Source organism: Zingiber officinale, chromosome 1A (assembly GCF_018446385.1).
Source record: "Zingiber officinale cultivar Zhangliang chromosome 1A, Zo_v1.1, whole genome shotgun sequence".
Lineage (NCBI taxonomy): Eukaryota > Viridiplantae > Streptophyta > Magnoliopsida > Zingiberales > Zingiberaceae > Zingiber > Zingiber officinale.
In genome coordinates, this window is record NC_055987.1 from 183,754,990 (window position 1) to 183,764,511 (window position 9,522).

The following is a 9,522-nucleotide window of genomic DNA, read 5'->3' on the forward strand; positions in this document are numbered from 1 at the left end:
GACGAGGTGACCGCGGAAGAGTACACCGGTGGACGAGAAGAGCGTGTGCGGCGTTCGAGGGACGAGAAATCGGGAAGGAAGGCTGCTCGAGGAGAAGGCCGGAACTTGGGTTCGGGTGAGCCCTATTCCGGATGGTCGAGATCACCCAAGCTTGCGGAGCCGGAGCGAACAAGACCCGGACCGAGACGAGTTGAGCCGGAGCGAAAAAGTCAACTGTGTTGACTTCAGGGCTCAGGGCGCCCTGAGCAGCCCGGGGCGCCCGGAACCCTTCCGGGCGCCCGGAGATGACTTTTTGACCAGGATCAAGATTTGACTCGATCCGACCGTTGGGGGATAAAATTTATCCTCCCAGGGCGCCCCGACCAGTGCTATAAATATAGCACTGGTCTGCACAGCTTAAACAACTAACTTGTAATCAATTCTTTCTGTGCTTTCAATTCTGTTCTTTTCATTTATGCTGTCAACGTTGTAAAGAGACTACTCCGTCCAGAGGAGAATCAGATAGTGTGTTTACTTTCCTTGGATTAGCAATCCCCTGATTGCAAACCAAGTAAAACTCTGGTGTCTGCTTTTCTTTACTTAGTCTCTCTTATTTATTTATTACAAGTGTTCATTATATAGTTGAAATCCGAGAAAGGTTCGAGTTTTACTTTGTAGGGCAATTCACCCCTCCCCTCTTGCCGACCTCCAAAGGGACCAACAAGTGGTATCAGAGCAAGACGCTTCAGGAGGACTAACCACCGATCGAAGCAACAAGATGGTCGGACCAAGTATCGTCCCACCAAAATTCGAGGGGAACTTCGCAGACTAGAAGCGTCGTATGGAGGTATTCCTAAAAGCAGATTTTGAAATTTGGTTTATTATGAAATTTGGTTTTGTAGCTCCAATAGATAAAGATGGAAAAGAAAAAGAAGAGAGTGATTGGACAAAGAAGGAGCAGAATGAGTCGGTAGCAAATAGCCGTGCGGAACATCGCCTGCTGAGCGTGTTACCGCCTCAAGAGTTCAACCGCATCGGAAACTATTTATCTGCTAAAGAACTTTGGGAGAAGTTCTTGGAACTCCACGAAGTCACGTCCGAAGTAAAGCTCGCTAGAAGGGACATCCTCCGCAACAAACTGATGAATATCCGTCTGGAGAAAGGTGAGAAAGTAGCCGGTCTACATGCAAAGGTAAAAGAACTAGTTACTGGTCTCGAAAACCTTGGTGAAACGGTAACAAACCGGGACACTATACGCTACGCGCTCAACGCGTTTCCAAGAACTCCGGAGTGGACATCAATCGTCGATGCTTACTACATCTCAAAAGACCTGGAGGTAAGTACTTTAGAAGAGTTGTTTTCTACCCTTGAATTACACGAAACTAGATATGCAGAGATATCAAAGGACACAACCCAGACTATGGCGCTGAACGCAACCAACAAGGATGAACCCGAGTCAGACTCCGAAGACGATCAAGAAACGTACATGGTAAGAAACTTTAAAAAGTTTTTTAGATCTAATAAATTTAAAATGCAGAATAAAAAGAATCAAAAAGGTAGAAGAAAGGTACGGTGCTACCAGTGTCAGAAGGAGGGACACCTAAGGGAAGACTGCCCAGAACTCAAGAAGGTCAAAATGAAGACACCCAAGAAACACAACCTAAAAGCAACTTGGGATGACACTTCTTCATCTGAATCAGAAGCTCAAGAATATGCGGGGATTGCACTGATGGCAAGCCACGAAGGACAAAGTACATCAGAACCCAGCATCGATGAAGGGGGAGCGACCTCAGATGGAAGTAGCGAAGCAGGGGGAGATTCAGGCTTCAAGTCTGATATGGTAAGTGAGGTATGCCTCTTACCCCCTGATGAACTTTACTTTGGTATCAAAGTTATGACTAAATCCATGTATAAATTAGAAAATAAAAATGCCAAATTAGAAAATGAAATTTTAGAAACAAAGAGAATTTTGGCAAAATCATGTCTTATAGAGGATTTTGAAAAATTGAAAATTGAAAATGAAAAACTAAAAGAAGAAATAGAAAGATTGAAAAAATCTAATGGTTCAAATATTTCTACTTTTAGAAATTATAAATGTTTAAATTGGTATTATAGATTTCATCAAAGTCAAATTAGAAATATATCAAAAATCTATATACCTAGGAAATACTTGGTTAATCCTATAGGTAGGAACATCTATTGGGTTCCAAAAACCTATTTAATTTAAAATTAAAATTAGACTTAGCATTTTCAGCAAGGAAATTAAACAACTAATTTCTTTATGAGGCTTTGTCTAAGGAAGTGGTTGTTACTCCAATAACCAAGAAGGCCTAGTGCCTCGCCACGACCTGGAAGTTAAGTATCGAAATGAAAAGTTTAATTGACTAACTGAAAAGTTATTAATTTAAATTACTTAATGCTTTAAAAGAGTTATTCAATTTGTGTTAGAAAATATTTAAAAAAAAATATTTATAAAAGTTAACTTAGAGTTTTTTTTATAATATTGCCTTATCATTTTTTAAAAATTGACTTAGAATTGTTTCTTATGAATATTCACTTAGAATTTTTTTTTAATTAGAAATTTTTTTTTGGGAATGCTGAGATAAGTTTTAAAACTTAAATTTTTTTTAACACTTATGACTGTTCTTATCTGAAAAATATTTTCTTCGAACGAAAAATTCTGAAGAGTGTCTTTACTTAGACATTATTAAATATTTTACACTTAAAAGTTCTTGTTTGAATTGACCTTAGACTTATTTATAACTCCAATTTTTATGTGATCAAAGGGGGAGAAGTATGTTAAGTCTAGGGGGAGGTACTATAATACTATAATTTTTCAATTGAAAAATATTTGGACTTATTTGAATATAAATTGTTTTTATTGCATATGGTTACCCTAACTTAACTTGGGTTGCTCACATCAAAAAGGGGGAGATTGTTGGAATCCCAAGGTGTTTTGATGTGATCAAACAAGCTAAGTTAGGTCCTGCGTTTGTTTAACCCTTGTGTCTAAGTGTGCAGGAGCTTAGGAACACAGGAAGTCTAGCGGAAGACGCGGCTAGCGAGAAGGACGGCATGGGGAGAGATCCGACGGGCTCGGTGCGTCCGAGGGACGAGGTGACCGCGGAAGAGTACACCGGTGGACGAGAAGAACGTGCGCGACGTTCGAGGGACGAGAAACCGGGAAGGAAGGCTGCTCGAGGAGAAGGCCGGAACTTGGGTTCGGGTGAGCCCTATTCTGGATGGTCGAGATCACCCAAGCTTGCGGAGCCGGAGCGAACAAGACCCGGACCGAGACGAGCTGAGCCGGAGCGAAAAAGTCAACTGTGTTGACTTCAGGGCTCAGGGCGCCCGAAGATGACTTTTTGACCAGGATCGAGATTTGACTCGATCCGACCGTTGGGGGATAAAATTTATCCCCCCAGGGCGCCCCGACCAGTGCTATAAATATAGCACTGGTCTGCACAGCTTAAACAACTAACTTGTAATCAATTCTTTCTGTGCTTTCAATTCTGTTCTTTTCATTTGTGCTGTCAACATTGTAAAGAGGCTACTCCGCCCAGAGGAGAATCAGATAGTGCGCTTACTTTCCTTGGATTAGCAATCCCCTGATTGCAAACCAAGTAAAACTCTGGTGTCTGCTTTTCTTTACTTAGTCTCTCTTATTTATTTATTACAAGTGTTCATTATATAGTTGAAATCCGAGAAAGGTTCGAGTTTTACTTTGTAGGGTAATTCACCCCTCCCCTCTTGCCGACCTCCAAAGGGACCAACAAAGATATGTTACATGCTTTTAGATATTCAAGGGGAGCGAAGGAGACATCGAAAGTGATACCTATGAGCCTCTACATACCACAAAAGATCTCAAGGGGGCGTTAGAGTGAGAACCAGGGAAGATGTCTCTAGCGCAGGTCCTTTGACGCTCAAGTAAAAAAAAAGTCAAGTGAAAAATTCAGGAAAAAGTAGAATTACTTGGGCAACGGAGATGACCTTCCTTTTCATACTATCTCTCATAACCTCCACAAGAATGAGGCATTAGGGAATATCATATGTCAGATGATGAAGGATGTATGACAAACTTCTATTGGATGAAGGAAGGTTCCATGACATGCATCAGAATATTTCCTGACAAACGATCGTTATTTTCTAACAAGTAGTTGTGATTTCCTGACAATATTGTCCCCTGGTGATAGTCCGACCGACACTTGAGCCGACCGGGAGTAGATTAGGAACCGTGCCCATGAGAAGTGAGGGACTGAGCCCTAGGGGATCATCTGGTGTTGGAGTTGATTGAGAGTAGATTGAGAGTCGTTCCCAAGAGAAGTGAGGAACTGAGCCCTGGGGGCTCGACTGATGCTGGGGCCAACTGAGAGTAGACTAGGAGTCACACCCATGAGAAGTGAGGGACTAAGTTCTGGGGTTGATCGGAAGTAGATTGTGAGTCTTGCCCATAAGAAGGGCCTGAGTCCTGGGGCCACGACTGGGAGTAGACTAGGAGTCATGCCCTTAAGCCTTGGGGGCCCGACCAACATTGGAGGCAACCAAGAGTAGATTGGAAGTCGTGTCCATGAGAAGTGAGAGACTAAGCCCTTAGGGCCCAACCGACACTGGGACGATCGGGAGTAGACCATGCTTGTGAGAAGTGAGGGACTGAGCCTTGGGAGCCCGACTAGCGCTGGGTCTGACTGGGAGTAAACTGGAGCTATGCCCCGTTTAGAGGACTACGTGTTGGTCCGGCTAAAGGGGGAGGGGTGAATAGTCCTGCAATTACAATTCGAATATCTTTCTCTTTCTTTCGGTGTTAAGTAATAAAAACATTTAATAAACAAAATTAAACGACATAAAAGAAAGCACGAGATAAAAAGGATTTACTTAGTTTGCAACCTATGAAGTTGCTAATCCAAGGTAAATAAAGCTCTACTAGTAAACTCCTTCGACACAAGTTAGATTGTTCTCAAATTAGGTGAACCAGGGCTCTATTTATAGTGTTTTGGTCAAGTCTATCAATTGCTGACGTGGCGAACTCCGGGCACCTCTAACGTGACAATTTTTATCTCTCCGTAACGGCACTAGAATAAAATTTTATCCAGATTCGGGCACTTGGACTGATCCGGATGCCTAGATCATTGCCGAAATGAACTTGAAAGTGATCCACAGTGATGAGGCTTTGACGAGGCGCCTATTCGGCGCCTTGGTAGTCCGAGCGCCTAGACCAGTCAGCCAAGTGTTGACTCGTCCGATGCCTTCCCCAGTCACTGGCTTCTTCTCCGGTCGCTAGCTTCTTCTCCAGTTACTTGGGTGATCCTCTGGCTTTCCAAAGTTGAGCTCACCCGAACCCCACTCCGGCCTTCTCCTCAAAGAGTCTTCTACTTCGGTTTCTCGTCTCTCGGAAGCACCATGCACACCTTTCTTGCTTCACCGGTGTACTCTTCCGCAACTTCTCGTTCCTCGAATGCACCGAGTCTGTTAACTCGATTTTCATGTCATCCTTCTCGTCTACTATGTTTTCCGCTCGACTTCTTGCATTCCTAAATCTCTGCACACTTAGACGCAAGACATCAAATATGCAGAGTCTAACTTAACTTGGTTGACCATATTAAAAGTAACACGGAATGACAGAATACTTATACTACGTTCCACTGGGACACATACTTACCGACCTTAACTGCTATATCATCTTGACCATAGATCTCATCCTATTCATAGGACCATCTATTATAAGCCGTATCAATTGGCATGCAGTTTATTTGGAATGGGTTGTTGCTTTTGATGCTATGAGAGCTGCGAGTGCTGCCTTGAGTCTCTCTGTTGCTGCTGCTCCTAAATTGAGCAGGGTTATAAAGCAGGGAGCAAGGTGTTGTGGCCTGTGGTAGCTTCACCTGTGTGCGATCAGTGAAAGAAATCATTCCTGAGTTTCAGCTCGTTTTCAATTAATTAGTTTTGTGAGCCTTCTACGTACGTTGATTTTTATGGGGTTCTGTTTGCTTTTATTTTGAAATAAATCAACTTTATTTACAGAGATTGTAACTGCTTATTATAAGTGGGAAATGCCTCCTCTTGTTCTGTTGGGCGTTACAAGAGACGAAGGGAAACAGAGTCCTTTCGTCTCTCTCGTTGCTGCAAACTGCTGCAAATGCCAAGGAGACGAAGGAGCATCCTTTCCCCTTCATATTCCTTAGTCTTCTTATAAAGCTGCGTCCAAGCCTTTGAGAAAGAGGAAAAGGGTGCAGAGGTTTTGAAAGGTGATCAGAGAGTACAACGAAGTGTGAGGCGACTATGATTTGGTCGAGCAAAGGAGAACGTCCAGAGGCTGAGATTTAGCTCGTGAACTTTGAAGTGCTTTCCGGTTGTGCCATGATCGTGCTTCTGACAGCTGCAGCCTCTTCGTAGATCGGCGTCTTCAGTTGCGATTTCTGCGGGAGATCACTGTGAGTGATTATAGTTTGCTTCGTTTCGGTTTCATGCTCTCAAAAAGACCAACACTGGTATCAGAGCATAGTTTTGAATACATGAAAATCAACGCGGAGATCACTCTCGCGTTTTTTCTTCCTCCGTCATGAAGAAGAAGATGAACAATGAATATCGTGCATTAATTGAATCGATTAACCAATCGATTCAATTGAATTGAATCGATTGAAATTGTATTTCGATCGATTCAAAATCGCATAGAATTCTTTGATCGATTCATGGATTGATTGAAGAGAAATAAAAAATACGAATAGTACCGTTTTTGACGAAGCACAGAGTTGAATCGATTCATGAATCGATTGAAGTGCACAGTTTATATTTTTAAATATTTGAATCGATTCAATTCCAAGTTTGAATCGATTAAAGATTGAAGGAAAAAAGTATGAACAGTAGTGTTTTCGAAGCACAGTGCTGCATGTGCATGTAAGTTTTTTTCCTTCACATATATAAACCGTAGATGTTTAAATTTTAATTAAATATATTTATTAATTAATTAAATACATAAGGAAATGTATTATTAATTAATAAATAAATATTTAATTAATTTATGGTTCGGTGTACTGAAAATGGAATCATACTAACTTATCCAATCAAACTTAGGTCTAGTTTAAATTATTAGTTGATTTAAGTAGACCAGTTTAATTCAATGATACCTAAAGCTGGTTCAAATTATTTGTTGGTTTAACCAGTTTAGATTATTATTGAATTAATTGGGGTGATCTTGATTACAGAAGTTGTGTTGATCAAATATGACTAGATTAGTTATGTTGTGTCAGATTTGATCAAAAAGATTAGATTTGTTCTAATGGGTCAGACTTTGATGAATCAAACAGACCTAAGTTTGATCAATAAGTCTGAGATTGACTCAAATGAACTTAAACAATAGCATAACATAGGTCAGAAATCTCTGTCCAATTAGATTAGTTCTAAGAAGGACAATAGATTAAGCTTAAGATCCGGACTCCTAATTGACCGGTCCAATGGGTCAGTCGACTTAAACTTCTGAAAATCAAGAAGATTTATTTTTCTTGATTTATAATGATGGTATTATGCCTGAATGAATTGAATTAAACTGGTTTTGTACTGGTTAGTTGGTTTTGTACTGACTTGTTTAAATTAAATTTTTCAGATGACACAGACTATTACCACATTGACTCATCATGAAGTGCGACGAAACCAGCTCCGAGAGGAGATTCAGGAGATAGAGTATAAGTCTGCTTATGGAGTCGACGGACATGTAGACGACTTGGTAGATTATTTTGGAAACTTAAGCAAGAAGAGTTTCCAGTCCTGGACAGTTATAGGATCTGGGCATTAATGCAATCATTGCCAGAGTATCATAGGGTAATAGCAGACTATATATGGGGGCGTCATGAAGGACGCCTCACATATTCAGAATTGTGTGAGGAACTGCTTCACTATATGGGTGAAGAAGAGCTTGAAGAGTCTGAAGATGACCGGGAAATATTCGAGGAAGATCCAGAAATGGATTTGATGGAGAATCTTGAAGATGCCTCATCTGAGATTATCTCAAATGAGTCCAGGTTAATAGGGATAATGTTGGCTGTTGTACTAGTGTTTGTCCTAGTGGGAGCAGTGCTGGCCTATCTAGTTAATTAGTGTTCTGTTACTGTCGTTATGTACGAATAGTGTTAGCTCATCTAGTTTTTGAGTCATGTAATAATTTCTGTCGTTATGTACGAACGGAATTATATATATGAAAAGTTATGTTATATGTTAACAAACTTGGAAATGATTAGTTCATTTCATGACATGATTAGTTCATGTGAATTTGATTTGTTTATATATCCATATGATTAGTTCATATAAAAAATGATTAGTTTATTTTAAATAATGATTCGTTCATTAGATGGGATATGTGTAATAAAATTGATCAATGTTGATTAGATTAGAACATACGAATGATGAGTGGAAATAAAGTTATCTTTTGATTTTGTAAACTAATTCTAATTTACATTGAGTCAATGATTAATTGCACATATATGAATTACATTGAAATAATAAATAATGTGTTTATTTATGTAGATCATGGCAACTAAAAACATGATAGTTGAACTCAATAAGGGTGAGAAATTATATGGGGATAACTACAAAATCTGGCATCTCAAGATACAATACGTTCTTGAGGAAAAGGAAGTTTTAGAGGCTGTAAATCAAATCATGGAGGAACCGATTAATGGTTCTACAGCACAACACAGACATGACCTTGATGCCTATAAGGCATGGAAAAGGAAGGACTCCATTGCTAAAAGTATATTGATTAGTTCGATGGTGGATGATATGGTATTTGAGTATGAGTCATTACCATCTGCTCATGTTGTTTGGGTAGCCCTTAGAGAGAAGTACAATGAAGTTAGTCTGAGTAAGCTCCGTCAACTAACTATCAAGTTTGATAGCTGTAAAAAGCGCTCGAATGTTACCATGGCCCAACATCTCAAGGAGATGGGTAATATGATTCGAGAGCTTAAGACTGCTGGTCATGCGTTGACCGATGAACAACATGTTCAAGCAGTTATCCGTTCCCTTCCTGATTCTTAGGAAACGATGAAACAGAATCTGACCCACAGTGAGAGTATCAAGACTTTCACCGATGTCTCACGCCATGTTGAACTTGAGGCAGAGAGGATTGAATCCACAAGGATTTCTGGTCAATCTTTTGTAGCTGAAGGTTCTGATTCCAAGAATACAAAAAGATGGTTTAAGAAAGGAAAGAGAAAAGGGAAGGAGGCTAGTGTTGTTGTTGTTAAAAACCAAATCAAGAAGAAAGGAAAGAGATATGGACAAAGACCTATGAGCAAGTTGACTTGCTTCAACTGTGGCAAGAAGGGTCATTTTGCTTGAGAGTGTGCTGAGCCTATAAAGGTAGATCCAACTTTGTCTTTTTTCCATGAGCAATATATTGCAAGTACAGTGTTGTTAGCTGATTCGTATCCTTTGTGGATTATAGATTCAGGAGCAACGAATCACATAGCACATGATCGAGCTACATATGTAGAGTACCGTCAGGTACTAACTGACAACAAATGGATATATGTAGAAAATAATGCAAGAATT